Source organism: Pelobates fuscus, chromosome 8, assembly GCF_036172605.1.
Source record: "Pelobates fuscus isolate aPelFus1 chromosome 8, aPelFus1.pri, whole genome shotgun sequence".
Classification (NCBI taxonomy): Eukaryota; Metazoa; Chordata; class Amphibia; order Anura; family Pelobatidae; genus Pelobates; species Pelobates fuscus.
In genome coordinates this window covers 101966457-101982955 of record NC_086324.1, presented here as the reverse complement: position 1 = coordinate 101982955, position 16499 = coordinate 101966457, and positions in this window count along the sequence as shown.

Genomic DNA, 16499 nt, shown 5'->3' with positions numbered 1-16499 from the left:
AAAAATATCTAAAAAATACATATTGATAAAAAGGGGGTTACAAATAATGGCACATTTCAAAATCACTGTTCAGATCCGCAGGGATTATAGTGTTGAGATTGAAGATCCACTTCATCTCATGTTGTCCCATTTTTCTAATTGACTCTTCCCCCCCTCCAGTTTGTGTGTACCAATTGGATACCCATGAATGTTAATTGAGTTGGATCACAATTGTGGTCGTATTTGAAATGTGCTGAAAGGCTGTGTTTCTCAAACCCTTTCTTGATGTTCCGGATGTGTTCCTGTATTCTTACTTGCAGAACCCTAGTGGTCCTTCCCACATACCCCAACCCACATTTACAATAATTAAAATAGATAACTCTTTGGAGTAACGTTATCAGTTGTTTAATCTGGAAAGTATTGTTTTGCTTACTGCTATGTTGTTGAGGGTTAGAGAATGAGTATCTTTTGTTTAAGCCACTATTTCTACAGGCGCCACATACGCCGCATCCATAGAAGCCATTTTTTTATTTATTAAAAACATTCCTGTTACCTTTTGGGACTTTTATATGGTTTCGTTCTAGATTATCTTTCAAACTAGATACCCCCCTGTAGGTAAACATGGGTTTAGCTGGTAGGATTTTGTTCAAAAGGGCATCATTCTGTAAGATTGGTCAGTATTTAAAAAAAATGATTTTTAATTTATAGCTTTGACTTTTAAAATCGCATATAAAAGCAAGATTACGTGCTTCTGTTGAATTTGTCAGAGTTTTATATTTTAATAAAGAATTACGGTCTTTTAAAGTGATCTCGTGCTGGGCTTGGTCTAACAGCTGGGCATTATATCCCTTTTGTCTAAAATCATCGTGATTTTGCATGATTGCATCCTAAAAACTTCATCATCGGTGCAATTCCTTTTGATCCGCATTAGCTGCACTTTAGGAGCATTCGTCAGCCAAGGGGAAAAGTGACAGCTTGTTTCCTCAATGTAACTATTGACGTCTACTTGCTTAAAGTACGTCTTGGTTTTAATTTGGTCTCCCTCTCTATATATTTGAAGATCCAAGAAATTCACAGAACTGTGGCTGTAATTGCTGTCTAGTTTTATGCCCCATAGATTGTCATTTAGTTCTAAAAAAATCTTAGCAAGGAGGGTTCATCTCCCCTCCAAATCTGAAAAATGTTGTCAATATAGCGTTGATAGAGCACCAGGTTTGCACACCAGTCACGTCTCGCATACACGTGCTCGTGTTCCCATGATGACATAAATAAATTGGCGTAACTGGGGGCGAACCTGGTGCCCATCGTTGTCCCACATACCTGATGGAAAAAGTCCCCTCCAAACCAAAAGTAATTATTCGTAAGGATCCATTGGATCCCCTCAATAACAAAATCTATTTGGTCCTTGTGGAATTCCAAGAGAACATATGCAATGTTCTCTTTTTCTCTTTATCTCATTATGTTTATGACAAACACCATCCACTGGTAACGAGAGATTCATTTGTTTTATTACGTGATAACGATATGAAATCCACACTCGAATTGAAGGTATCAGGGCAATGAGGTAAGGGCAAACACATACAGTGGTGTTTTGCCATTCCCTGCGATTATAGCAAATTGCCCACACATAGTATTGCGATTTTAAAACCGGAAGTGATGCGGCAGAGTGCGAGACGTCACTTCCGGTGCGGACTTGACGAACTAAAGTATTACACTGGAGTGAAACACACAACCCCTGGATAAAGAGCCGGATTGGCTAACAACAAGGGAGTTCCACCAATGATGAGCCAGACCGGCATATTTAAAACGAAGAACTGAACGGAGCAGATCTACTGATTGAGAAAGTCCTCAAGAAGGGTGAAGCGCGTCTCGGGAGAGAGGAATTTTGCTGGACATTTAATATTCACTTATTTTTTATTTGTAATTGTTTTTATTTATAGAATAAAATTGTATTTTATACAAGTCCGTTCCTGATCCTCTGAATCTGCTCCAAGAAGGGTGGTGTCCTCTTTATAGACACCCAAGCTGTTTAAACCTAGAGCCAGGTATCTAGGCTCTGGATAGGGTGAGCAATCACTTAAAGGTGTACACTTCTCAATATCATTTCATACATACTACACAATTTGTCTTCTATCGTGGCACTTTTTGTCTCCTTATACTGATGAAGAGTGTCAAGTCCATTAAAAGGGGAAAGTGCCACCAGACGGCACATAAGTGGAAGAGATTCAGGGCTCTGTGACATGTGAGTGGACAATTCATAACATTACTTCCTGATATCAACCAACTATACAGATTTATACTATTGTTTTCTCTTCTTGTTTTTTTCTATCCATACACTGATATGAATTGGATGTAATATATAAGTTGCCATAAAGATAGGACCAGACGACCCTTGTATAGGGTAGTTGTCCAATCCATTTATCAAACGCTCCATTCTTGAGGTGAATTGCTTCTAGCTGTTCTTCCTTTTTTCTGGTTATATATTTTTTTGTAGTAAAAAATGGGTCGCAAGAGAATACTGAGAACGGGCAGCAACTGAAATAGCCTGCCCTTCGGTCGGTCACCGCTCAGTTCTCAAGCTGTTTTTTTGCTCATCTTGTGCCATTACAGAGAGAACTTCTCTGAAACATATCAGACTGGTCCCACCCATACGGGCAGTCCAGATCCGAAATGCCAGCAAGTTCCCTCTGCACGAGAGACACAGCAACCCCAGACGATCGTTTCAGCCTTGTAAGGCATCATCAGTGAGGCATAGCTGATATCTCCCTAGGCACCGTGAGCAAGGGGTCCACGTCTGGATTATCCCTTAAACTTGTGGAGAGTAAAAAATGGGTCGCAAGAGAATATTGAGAACGGGCAGCAACTGAAATAGCCTGCCCTTCGGTCGGTCACCGCTCAGTTCTCAAGCTGTTTTTTTGCTCATCTTGTGCCATTACAGAGAGAACTTCTCTGAAACATATCAGACTGGTCCCACCCATACGGGCAGTCCAGATCCGAAATGCCAGCAAGTTCCCTCTGCACGAGAGACACAGCAACCCCAGACGATCGTTTCAGCCTTGTAAGGCATCATCAGTGAGGCATAGCTGATATCTCCCTAGGCACCGTGAGCAAGGGGTCCACGTCTGGATTATCCCTTAAACTTGTGGAGAGTAAAAAATGGGTCGCAAGAGAATACTGAGAACGGGCAGCAACTGAAATAGCCTGCCCTTCGGTCGGTCACCGCTCAGTTCTCAAGCTGTTTTTTTGCTCATCTTGTGCCATTACAGAGAGAACTTCTCTGAAACATATCAGACTGGTCCCACCCATACGGGCAGTCCGGATCCGAAATGCCAGCAAGTTCCCTCTGCACGAGAGACACAGCAACCCCAGACGATCGTTTCAGCCTTGTAAGGCATCATCAGTGAGGCATAGCTGATATCTCCCTAGGCACCGTGAGCAAGGGGTCCACGTCTGGATTATCCCTTAAACTTGTGGAGAGTAAAAAATGGGTCGCAAGAGAATACTGAGAACGGGCAGCAACTGAAATAGCCTGCCCTTCGGTCGGTCACCGCTCAGTTCTCAAGCTGTTTTTTTTTGCTCATCTTGTGCCATTACAGAGAGAACTTCTCTGAAACATATCAGACTGGTCCCACCCATACGGGCAGTCCAGATCTGAAATGCCAGCAAGTTCCCTCTGCACGAGAGACACAGCAACCCCAGACGATCGTTTCAGCCTTGTAAGGCATCATCAGTGAGGCATAGCTGATATCTCCCTAGGCACCGTGAGCAAGGGGTCCACGTCTGGATTATCCCTTAAACTTGTCGAGAGTAAAAAATGGGTCGCAAGAGAATACTGAGAACGGGCAGCAACTGAAAAATATATTTTTTTGTAGAGCAAAATACAAAATCTTTCACTATATAGCTTTGTGATAATACAATTTCACCAATGTGACATAACACCAGGTGTTATAAATGAATTAAAAGACTTTCCTCTAAATAGTAGATTTTAACCCGAAGATCTCCTCAAATCTTCCATATAAACATGTAACCAAAATATGGGTCAATCCAACAATAGAGAAATAAAAAGTAACATAGTGCAACTCTGTTTGGTATATATATATATATAATAGTGATATGTGCCAAATGGATCACTCACACTTTTACTGTGAAAACAGGGCGTATCAAAATTCCTTGTTGTTCTCAAGTATTTCTCTGATTTCAAAATTATTCAATCTCATTTATGTGGAAAAAAATAAGAAAAAAACATCCAGAATGAAAAAGTAGAAAGGCTTGTGCAAAGTACAAAAAGCATTTATTACTTACACATAGGTAAGGATCAATCAGCATAAAATTAAAGATAAGACTGCCCACAATGTGTCCAACGCGTTTCTTCCCACTTCAGGGACTTTGCAGCAGTGTGGCAGGTATAACAATGAATAAAAACATCCCCTCTCCCTCCCTCTTAAATATACCCCACAATCAATAGGTAACGTCCGTTCATAGGTTCCACCGATGAAATTCAGCTGCTCGCAATTGAAATGCGATCACTTCCTGGTTTCGGGTATATGACGTCATCACGTTCCGTTGCGTGCGTCCGCCGTGAGTTCCACTTGCGTTCCATAGATTTTTTTCATGTTTTTTTCGGAGGATCTTTATTTCTTGTGTTTCGCAATCGGTCCATCAGTACACTACAGCCCCAATATTTAGTAAAAAACAAAGAAAAACAAGTTACCTGCGCTCTCCTTTATCCCTATGTATTTTTAAAACAAATGGAGGTCTTTTAGTTACCTCCAATGGCCATGAGAGGATGAGCCCACCTGCCAACATCAAGGCAGACCCCCCTAGTCTCATTAGAGATTTTTGCCAGAGGAAGCAAGGTGAATGGTTAGAGTTAGGACCCACCTAGGGGGGTCTGCCTTGATGTTGGCAGGTGGGCTCATCCTCTCATGGCCATTGGAGGTAACCAAAAGACCTCCATTAAAAATACATAGGGATAAAGGAGAGAGCGCAGGTAACTTGTTTTTCTTTGGTTTTTACTAAATATTGGGGCTGATGTGTACTGTAGTCATTGCAGCCGCCCAGTAGTGATGGGAGTGAGCGCAGGACTTTTCTTTCTGCATTTGTATCCATTTTTTGTATTACTCAGCCTTGTTACAATGCAGCCGCCCATCCCATGTGTTCCCTATTAAGGGTTAATAATGTTTAGGGGTGTATATAAAAAATACCCCTTTCTGTCTCATTAGAGATTTTTGCCAGAGGCTCAAGGAAGCAAGGTGAATGGTTAGAGTTAGGACCCACCTAGGGGGGTCTGCCTTGATGTTGGCAGGTGGGCTCATCCTCTCATGGCCATTGGAGGTAACTAAAAGACCTCCATTTGTTTTAAAAATACATAGGGATAAAGGAGAGAGTGCAGGTAACTTGTTTTTCTTTGGTTTTTACTAAATATTGGGGCTGATGTGTACTGTAGTCATTGCAGCCGCCCAGTAGTGATGGGAGTGAGCGCAGGACTTTTCTTTCTGCATCAGAGCACACACATACCCTAGACCAGGGCCATCGTAACAGCATAATAGCCCACTGGGCAAACCAATGCACTGGGGCCCTGACTACGCAACCACTCAAAGGAATAAAAATATAAATTATATTACAATACTTACACACACAGACAGACTGCTGAATACACACACACACACTGCTGAATACAGACAAAACGCAATATACACACACAGACTACTAAATACACACATATAGAGACTGCTGAATATATACACAGGCTGCTGAATACACACATATAGAGACTGGTGAACGCGCGCAGACTGGTGCACAGATTGGTGAACGCACACAGACTGGTGCACAGACTGGTGAACGCACACAGACTGGTGCACAGACTGGTGAACGTGCACAGACTGGTGAACGCGCACAGACTGGTGAATATGTAGGGGTTCAGTGTGTGGGGAGTGCAGTGTGTGTAGGGGTTCTGTGTGTGGGGGTGCGGTGTGTGTAGCGGTTCAGTGTGTGTGGGGGGTACAGTGTGTGTGTGCTGTGTGTGTGGAGAGAGTGCCATTTGTGTGTGGAGAGAGTGCCATTTGTGCGTGGAGAGAGTGCCGTTTGTGCGTGAAGGGGTGCTGTGTGCGTGAAGGGGTGCTGTGTGCGTGTGGGGGTTCTGTGTGCGTGACGGGGTTCTGTGTGTGTGAGGGGGGTTCTATGTGTGTGAGGGGGTTATGTGTGTGTGAAGGGGTTCTGTGTGCGTGGAGGGGTTCTGTGTGCATGAAGGGGTGCTGTGTGCTGTGTGCATGTGGGGGTTCTGTGTGCATGTGGGGGTTCTGTGTGCGTGGAGGGGTTCTGTGTGTGTGTGAAGGGGTTCTGTGTGTGGAGGGGTTCGGTGTGTTGAGGGGATCTGTGTGTGTGTGAAGGGGTTCTGTGTGTGAAGGGGTTCTGTGTGTGAGGGGTTCTGTGTGTGTGTGGGGGGGTCTGTGTGTGTGGAGGGGTGGAAGGGTACTGTGTGTGGGGGGGTGGAAGGGTACTGTGTGTGGGGGGCGTTCTGTGTGTGGGGGGGTTCTGTGTGTGTGGGGGAGGTTCTGTGTGTGGGGGGGGTTCTGTGTGTGTGTGTGTGTGAAGTTCTGTGTGTGTGTGGGGTTCTGTGTGTGTGTGGGGTTCTGTGTGTGTGTGGGAGGTTCTGTGTGTGGGGGGGTTCTGTGTGTGTGGAGGGGTTCTGTGTGTGGGGGGGGTTCTGTGTGTGTGTGGGAGGTTCTGTGTGTGTTGGGGGGGGGTCTGTGTGTGTTGGGGGGGGGTACTGTGTGTGTGGGGGTGTTATGGACAGAAGAATTCAACCAAAATAGCTATTTACTAATGTCTATTTATTCTGTGTTCACTATGTTAAAACTGGCTGCTAGAGTAAATATTCCCTTCCCCCTTTATGTGTTCAGTCACTATTTCCTCTGCAAGTTTCTTGTAACACACATTCCTACATTCTTGTGTTAACAGCTAGCTTCCTTTGCTAACTCCTCCCCCACTTCCTTTGTGCCAATTCCACGTGTAACAAAATGGAGAATCACTGTTAAAGTAACAAAGAAACTACTCACTTCCCCTTTCTTCGTGTATCCAAGCCGGAGCTGGAATATGGGGGAAAGAGCTCTGTAATAATGACATCACATCCTGTAGGATGGGTTTTAGACAAGACCCTTTAGACTGTTAACCAATTGTTGATTGGATACTGTATGTTTAAACTGTGACGTATTTTTGCTTTAAGAAGGAGCCCCCCCCTTCGGGGAATAAAGCATTCCTTAGTATTTCACTGATCAGAACCTTTGTCTCCGGTGTGAATTACTTCTAGGGAAAGCGTGCACGCATTAATCAATCAATTTGGAAGGAGTAGATAAACAAATAATCAAAGTTTTCTTTGATCCAAAACAATTTGGCACAATTCCAGATGGGACGAAAGGGATAGTTTTCTACTTGAAGCCATAACCTCAAAGACAGGAGAACAAAGACTCCCATAGATAGGAAAATAAGAGCCTGATCACCTCTGAATGTGGTAAACGAGTTACTTACCCTACACATTTTCTTTTCTTTGGACCGTTTTTTCTCCGTGCCTTCACTTGGCTTCCGGTCGATTACTTCTTCAGACAGGTATATAATTTTATTTAACTTACCCTATGTCCCTTTTTAACACCTGTCTACTTGTTTATCTACTTCCAGAATGTGTGAAAGTGTCTGCTTCAGAATGTTTTACTACTTGCTTAATACTGTTATATAATGCTGCCAAGTGTGGTTAAGCGCTGGCATACAAGTTTGGGTTTGGTGAAGAACCCTGGTAATTATTAATATAACTCGGTTGGAGTATAAAAGTTTTACAACCCGGTGTTAGGGTCTAAAGGTTTAATATAACTCGGTTGGAGTATAAAAGTACAAGTTTGGGTTTGGTGAAGAACCCTGGTAATTATTTTTTGGTAAAGTAAGAACTGGTGCCTTTTCTTTTAGTAAGCTTGGTGTAGAGTTACAGATGAAAGGAAAGGAACAGTAATGTATATGACTGAGTGTGTGTGTGTATGACCAGAAGTTATTATTTGCCGGCATTTATTTTCAGCAATTTTTTATTTGATTACATCTGTATTTCAGTGCTTTGCATGTATATGTTTTTTTGGGGGTATATGTTACTTGTTATATATTCTAATGTGGTGGAATCTCGGTAAAAATAAATTTAGTAGGCCGAGATTACCACGTGGTATGTGTACGTGCATATACTGGTGTATCGGTCGGTTGGTTGCACGTGGAAAAGATACAATCAGTAGTGTACGGAGCATGTGCGAGAATACAGGATGTAGTATTCCCCTCCTCCATTGTGCTGGGCAAGCCATGTGGTCAAACAGGAAGTTAGTTCTTGTTCGATTGATTGGGTAAGAGTATGTGTGGGTGGAGCTTATTATGGGAGGAGTTGCATGCCTATATAAGGAGCCTACACTATTGTTCGGGGCTCAGATCTTGTTGTATTTTGGTGACATTAGTCCCCTCCTCCATTGTTCTGGGTGAGCCATGTGGTCTAACAGGTAAGGGAAGTTAGGCTTTGTTCAGCTGATTGGGTAAAGAGTATATGTGGGTAGAGTTAACTATAGGAGGAGCTATATGTCTATATTATGCATTTACACAGTCAGTTCTGGGCTCAGATCTTGTTGTATTTTGGTGACATTAGTCCCTCTGAGCCGCGGTCGGTGAATCGAATAAAGAATCTCTTCCTTCCTGAAGAAACCTGTGTCCATCTCTCTGTGCTTGGCTTCCGTCAGTTTCTCCGGTATCATTTGGTGCATTGGCCGGGAAGCTCATCGTTCAATGGTAGCTGAGAAGCAGAGGCGTGAGACGGTCTATCTTTGCCCACGCTCTCTACGGATGCACCCCTGAACTTCTGCGTGGACCTCCCTTCGTCTCGGCGCCACTGGTCTGTTGTCCAGGAGATCATCGGCCTCTACGTAGTAAGTGCTGGGGTGTCCCCGTCGATGAGTCGATGACTCAGGTTCAGGAACGAGGAGGTAAGACGACCGCTGTTTTAGACGGTGGACCCACTAGGGGTATTGGATACTGATTGTGCGGTAGGCCCATAAGGGGTTATTTGGAATCTGCCCCCTCCAGTGGAGGGAAGGAGCGAAGGCGCACCGCTCAATTAAACGCCCTGTAGTCAGCCCGTTTAATTTTGGTTTGGAGTCAGGCGGGGTTCTGGTGTAAATAGCCCAAGCCGGACACCGGTGTCTTGTCTAGACTAGCGTTCTAGGGTGTATATTTTGTTCGCTAGGTCGGAGGGACCGGGAGACTAAGCGGCGTCTGTGTAAATTCGGTCCGCTAGATCTCAACCTATCTTGGCTAAGTGGGAAGGCGTGTAAATTTGGAATCCACTAGATTTTTGATAGAGTATATAGACTAAAAGGGTGCTGTTGTAAATTCCGCCCTCTAGTTCGTTATATGTGGTGCTTGGGCAGTGTGGCTAACCAAAACGTATGTAGATAGTTTTAGGTAGTCCATCAAGGTACTGGCCAATAGATTAGTTGGGAATTGTAAATGTGTTAAAGATTGTTGTAGTAGCGTGTATATCTTGCTAGATAGCGTGAGCTCTGCCGTCTAGCGAGAGTGTGAATAGTGTGTAACTGTATAATAGCGCACGGTACCATAACCATGTATAATTACTGATACTGTAAATAAGTACTAATAACTGTCGTCTATGTTGTATGTTTAACACCATAACCACTACTAACTGAACTGTGACTCTAAATTGTACTCTAACCAATGCTAACTGTACTATAACTACTGTTTGTAAAGACGATGTTACTGGGGTATGTTATAGACGGGTAATTCAGATATAGGGAATTATAGCGTGGGTGACTGTATAGTTTCGCCAAAGGGCACAGTATTAGTTACTTAGTGACTGGTGTAACAGCTGTGTGTGTACGGGAATTCCCTGAGTGTTTTGTTGTGTGCGTTTCGCTTAGTAACTGTACCACGTGGTGCTGTTGCCGAGGGAACGGGTGTGACCGTTGGAAGAGTGTTTGTTTAGTTTCTGTTGGAGACGACGCTTCATTGTTGGTATGGGTGCGTCAGATTCAACGGTGATGGATCCCTTAGGATGTATGCTGAAAAACTTTAAAAAGGGATACACTGTATATGATTTTGGGGTAAAGATGTCTCCAACACGCCTGACTACTTTGTGTAGTATGGAATGGCCTACTTTGGTTGCCGCATGGCCACCACGTGGCAGTTTGGATCCTAATCTGGTACAGCGTGTACACGTGGCTGTATCGGGTAGGCCTGAACTTTACGGCCAGTTTCCGTATATTATTTAAAACAGAGAAAGGACACAAATGGCGCTAAATTGATAAGATCTGGTGCAGCAAAAATCACCAAAGTGTAATGTCACCACTTACACTAAAATGTGATATATTCTGAAAGACAAAGTGATTTGCGCACACAAATGGGACAAGTGTGAGTTTTACCTCTTACATAGGATATTCTTGTGTGTTCACACTACATACAGTATGTATCACCTATAGACAGGTAAATAAAATACACATAGTGTAAACTGTAAAAAACAAATAATGTTTTAAAAGGGATGTATAACATCAAACTCACACTTTTCAGAGCCCATTTAAAGTTGGCTCTAGACTTATAGCGCTTTTCATCTCACTCTTGAGATATCCAGTATGGAAAGGTGTGTGTATCCACAGGAACTTGGAACTGGTAACTTGAAATGATGTCCCAAAACGTCCAAGGTAGGTGTGTAGTTAAAAAATGTTTTATTCCAAAAGTTATTTTAAAATACAAAATAAATATATATACACAGTGAAAGATATATATATTAGCAGCACAACGCGTTTCAACCTTTCAATAGGTCTTTTTCAAGTGCATCTGATTTTCCAATGGGCTCTAAAGCCCTAATATATGCCAAACAATCAGTTAATTACCTTAATATGTGGGTTAGTTCCCACCCATGTCCAAACATGGTCACAGCCGGAAGTGTTATGCCACACTCAATATGGCTACATTTCCGTCTGTGCACTCCTGTTTCCAGCTCCCCCCAACATGTCCGATATTGCATTTATCATTGTTAGTCCGTATTCCTTCAATTTGTTGTTTATTCTTTCGGCCTCCGTTTCGCCGCGTCACTTCCGTTGGTGACGTCGTGATGCAGTCCGATACGTCACTTCCGGTTGTAGTTTTTCCGGTCTTTCATGATCTTCCATACGGTTTTAATGCACAATTGTCCATCATTGAAGAGGGCAAAAATGCCAGTAGTTCATATTATACATAGATGAAGAAACGTATAAGAGGAGAGAAAAAAACATATTAATGTTGGAAAAAAAGGGAAGGGATTCATGTCTGGACATTAGTGGAGCATCTTAAAATTATAGATAATACATAGCAGGATGGGAAGAACATATCCCAGAATAATTCGTTAGGAAATGCCACCATTACATGGACACTACCCCCTCCATCCAAAAGTGCAATTTTGAAAAAAGGAGACATGCAGGAAATGTATATAAAATATATATGTACATATATTCCCTATTATAAAATACTATTAATCTCAAAGTCAATGTTGAGACCCAAGGGAGATAAGGTGCGTATTTCGAAAATCCACTTTACTTCTTGAGTGCTTAATTTTTTAGGGAGATCCCCTCCTCTCCAGTGGGAATTGATTTTATCTATAGCAAAAAAGGTTAAAAAACTAGGGTCTGAGCTGTGTTTTTCTAAAAAGTGCTTCGATACACTGTGGTTTATAAAGCCATTTTTGATATTCCTCACATGTTCACTTATCCGTACTTTTAGTGGCCTCGATGTTTTACCCACATATTGAAGGCCACATGTGCAGTTTAGTAGGTATATCACATTTTTTGAGTGACATGTGATCATGGGTTTAATTTTAAATTCTTTTTTAGTGTTAAAAGATTTAAAAGCTGTTACGTGCTTTTCTTTTTTGTCTGTACTCTTACACGCATTGCACATCCCACAGTGATAAAAACCTTGTTGTGCTTTTGACCAATTGTTTAAAAAATTATCATTTTGAGGTGTAGGTTCTAAAAAGCTTCTGGTTAAAATTTGCTTTAAATTTCGCGCTCCTCTAAAAATAAATTTTGGTTTTGAACCTAAAAACTCATGTATCTCCTCATCCTGGCATAGGATGTTCCAATTTTTGTTAATAATTTTTTTGATCATCCCAACATTGCTAGAGTAGTCGAAAATAAAAGGGATCTGTTCTTTCCTATCAGTTGGCACATCACTTTTCCTCTTATACTTCAGAAGGGGGGACCTATTTAGTGCGGATATTTCCTGAATCTGAGTATCAAAGGCAGTCTTGTCATATCCCTTTTGTATAAACTGTTTCTTTAACAGGCAGGCCTGGTTTGCAAAATCCTGTTGTTTTGTGCAATTTCTGCGTAGCCTGAGAAATTGTCCCCTAGGGATATTTGACAGCCAAGGCTTGTGGTGGCAGCTGTCAATCTCAATATAACTATTGATATCGACTTGTTTAAAAAAAGTGCGAGTGGCTAAAACACCGTCACAAACATAAATATTGAGGTCTAAAAAGTCAATGCTTGTGTCACTCACACTTTTTGTTAAACGAATCCCCCAATCATTGTGATTGAGAGAATTAAAAAAAGTGCTAAAAAGGTCACCAGATCCCTTCCAAATAATAAAAATGTCGTCTATATATCTACGATATAGGACCAGGTTCGCACCGAAGCCATGCTCTTGGTAAATAAAAGTGTGTTCCCAAAACGCCATAAATAGGTTGGCATAGCTCGGTGCGAACCTGGTCCCCATGGCTGTACCTCTAATTTGTAAAAAGAAATCGTCTTTAAACCAAAAAAAATTATTGTCTAAAATCATCCGTATGCCATCTAAAATCAAATTGCGTTGGGTGATATTGTATTGGTTACACTTCTGTAGATAAAAATCAGTGGCCTCACACCCCTTCTCATGTTCGATAATGGTGTAGAGACTCGTTACATCGCATGTGATAAGGAGATAATCATCTTCCCATTTAAAATCGTTGAGGGTATTAAGTAAACTCATTGAATCCTGAAGATAGGATGGACATTTCTTCACCAAAGGCTGAAGATGGAAATCTATGTACTGGGACAAGGGTGATAGGATGGAGTTAATACCCGATATAATGGGGCGTCCCGGTGGGTTGATGGGATCTTTGTGCAGTTTTGGTAATACATATATCACCGGTATACGTGGGTGATCTGGAGATAAGAAAGATAATTCCCCTTTATTTAAGATACCTTCTTTTTCACCTCGGTCCAGGAAAATTTGGTATTTTTTCTTTATCTCTTGTGAAGGGTCTTTTTTCAATTTTTTATATGTATTAGTGTCCCCAAGTTGCTTTTCTATTTCCTTTAGATATTTTATTGTGTCCATTACGACCACCCCACCGCCTTTATCGGCCGGTTTTATAACTATCAGTGGATCGTCCTTTAATTCGTCTAAACTTTTTTTCTCCTCAAATGTCAAATTGAGACTATGTTTGGAAAGGGGTTTTATCTTATATATGTCTTCCAAACATGCCTTTTCAAAAACTTTCATCGAATCTGATTTAAGAAATGAGGGATAAAAATTCGATTTCTTTTTCAATTCTGTGTGTACAATACCCACACTATCCTCACTTGTTAAAAATGGTGTAATGGTCATACTAGGTTCTGATTCTTTCCTCTTAAAAAACTTTTTAAGGCATATTTTACGACTAAAACGATTAAGATCAACAAAAGTCTCAAATTTATTCAGAGGGCAGCTTGGCGCAAATTTAAAACCTTTGGTTAAAACCTTTATCTGTGCAGTGGTTAAAACTTTTTCGGATAAATTAAACACCTCTATATCATTACACGTTTCCTCCTTGCTCCTAACATGATTTCTCCCTCCTCTCCTTCCTCTTCTATTGCTCTGTTTCTTTTTTGAGGGGTACTTTTTGGGTGGTTTGTCCACCTTCCTCCTTTTTCTAAAAAAATGTTGTCAGACTCATCTTTATTACCTCTTAAAGGTTCAAACCTATTTTCTAGTGGAGTTTCAAAATACCTTGTCCTTCGGGGGGTAGTGTATTTCCTAGGGCTCTTTCTCCAGTTCTCCTGATTTTTCTGTCTCTCCCCATACTGGGGCCATTTTTTGGGGGTAATAGGTTTTTGAGCCTTCGCTGGTCTCTCCCTTAGTCTTTCATTTTTCCTAACTTGCATGTTTCCCTGGTATCTATCTCTCTCTTGAGTTTGGATTGGTCTTTCTTGTCTCTGGTTTGGGAATTTAACCGGGGATCTGTTATTTGTTACCCTTGGGCCTCGTTTACTTTTCTCATATAGGTTCTGGTCTTTATGGTGATGAGGGTTCTTTCTTACTCGGTTGTTGGCGTAATCATCCATATCTCTTTGGAATTTGCGTTTCTTAGTTGCTACCAAAGAATTCTCAATCCTCTCAATATTATGTTTTACTTTTTCGGCTAAACTTTCAAAATCTTTGGTGCCCACAAAAGGTTCTAGGCGTGATTTGATTTCTTTAATTTGTTCATCTATTTCTATTAGATTTTCTTTTCTCTCATGGATAATTATATTTATCATGGTTATAGAAAAAGATTCTAGGGCCGACGTCCAGATTTTTAAAAAACTTTCTTTTTCCCTATTAAAAGTTGGGAATTTGGTAAACCTTAGGCCTCTGGGAGTAATTTCTTTCTCTAGGTATTTTTCTAAGGTAAAAATCTCCCATTTCACTTTTACCTCTCTAATCATTAATTTTTCTAATTGGTTTACCATTTCATCCAAATTATCACTAATTGTGCATTAAAACCGTATGGAAGATCATGAAAGACCGGAAAAACTACAACCGGAAGTGACGTATCGGACTGCATCACGACGTCACCAACGGAAGTGACGCGGCGAAACGGAGGCCGAAAGAATAAACAACAAATTGAAGGAATACGGACTAACAATGATAAATGCAATATCGGACATGTTGGGGGGAGCTGGAAACAGGAGTGCACAGACGGAAATGTAGCCATATTGAGTGTGGCATAACACTTCCGGCTGTGACCATGTTTGGACATGGGTGGGAACTAACCCACATATTAAGGTAATTAACTGATTGTTTGGCATATATTAGGGCTTTAGAGCCCATTGGAAAATCAGATGCACTTGAAAAAGACCTATTGAAAGGTTGAAACGCGTTGTGCTGCTAATATATATATCTTTCACTGTGTATATATATTTATTTTGTATTTTAAAATAACTTTTGGAATAAAACATTTTTTAACTACACACCTACCTTGGACGTTTTGGGACATCATTTCAAGTTACCAGTTCCAAGTTCCTGTGGATACACACACCTTTCCATACTGGATATCTCAAGAGTGAGATGAAAAGCGCTATAAGTCTAGAGCCAACTTTAAATGGGCTCTGAAAAGTGTGAGTTTGATGTTATACATCCCTTTTAAAACATTATTTGTTTTTTACAGTTTACACTATGTGTATTTTATTTACCTGTCTATAGGTGATACATACTGTATGTAGTGTGAACACACAAGAATATCCTATGTAAGAGGTAAAACTCACACTTGTCCCATTTGTGTGCGCAAATCACTTTGTCTTTCAGAATATATCACATTTTAGTGTAAGTGGTGACATTACACTTTGGTGATTTTTGCTGCACCAGATCTTATCAATTTAGCGCCATTTGTGTCCTTTCTCTGTTTTAAATTTTGTACTGTTTGTGTCACTTTCTAAGGACGGCTGCTTTATACACCTCAAACAATATGTCCCTATTCCAACTAAGACAAAATTGGGAAAATTATGCTTTAAAAAGATTTGAGGAAATTAATTCAGAAGCTAAACCTAACATCACAATTAGTGATAATTTGGATGAAATGGTAAACCAATTAGAAAAATTAATGATTAGAGAGGTAAAAGTGAAATGGGAGATTTTTACCTTAGAAAAATACCTAGAGAAAGAAATTACTCCCAGAGGCCTAAGGTTTACCAAATTCCCAACTTTTAATAGGGAAAAAGAAAGTTTTTTAAAAATCTGGACGTCGGCCCTAGAATCTTTTTCTATAACCATGATAAATATAATTATCCATGAGAGAAAAGAAAATCTAATAGAAATAGATGAACAAATTAAAGAAATCAAATCACGCCTAGAACCTTTTGTGGGCACCAAAGATTTTGAAAGTTTAGCCGAAAAAGTAAAACATAATATTGAGAGGATTGAGAATTCTTTGGTAGCAACTAAGAAACGCAAATTCCAAAGAGATATGGATGATTACGCCAACAACCGAGTAAGAAAGAACCCTCATCACCATAAAGACCAGAACCTATATGAGAAAAGTAAACGAGGCCCAAGGGTAACAAATAACAGATCCCCGGTTAAATTCCCAAACCAGAGACAAGAAAGACCAATCCAAACTCAAGAGAGAGATAGATACCAGGGAAACATGCAAGTTAGGAAAAATGAAAGACTAAGGGAGAGACCAGCGAAGGCTCAAAAACCTATTACCCCCAAAAAATGGCCCCAGTATGGGGAGA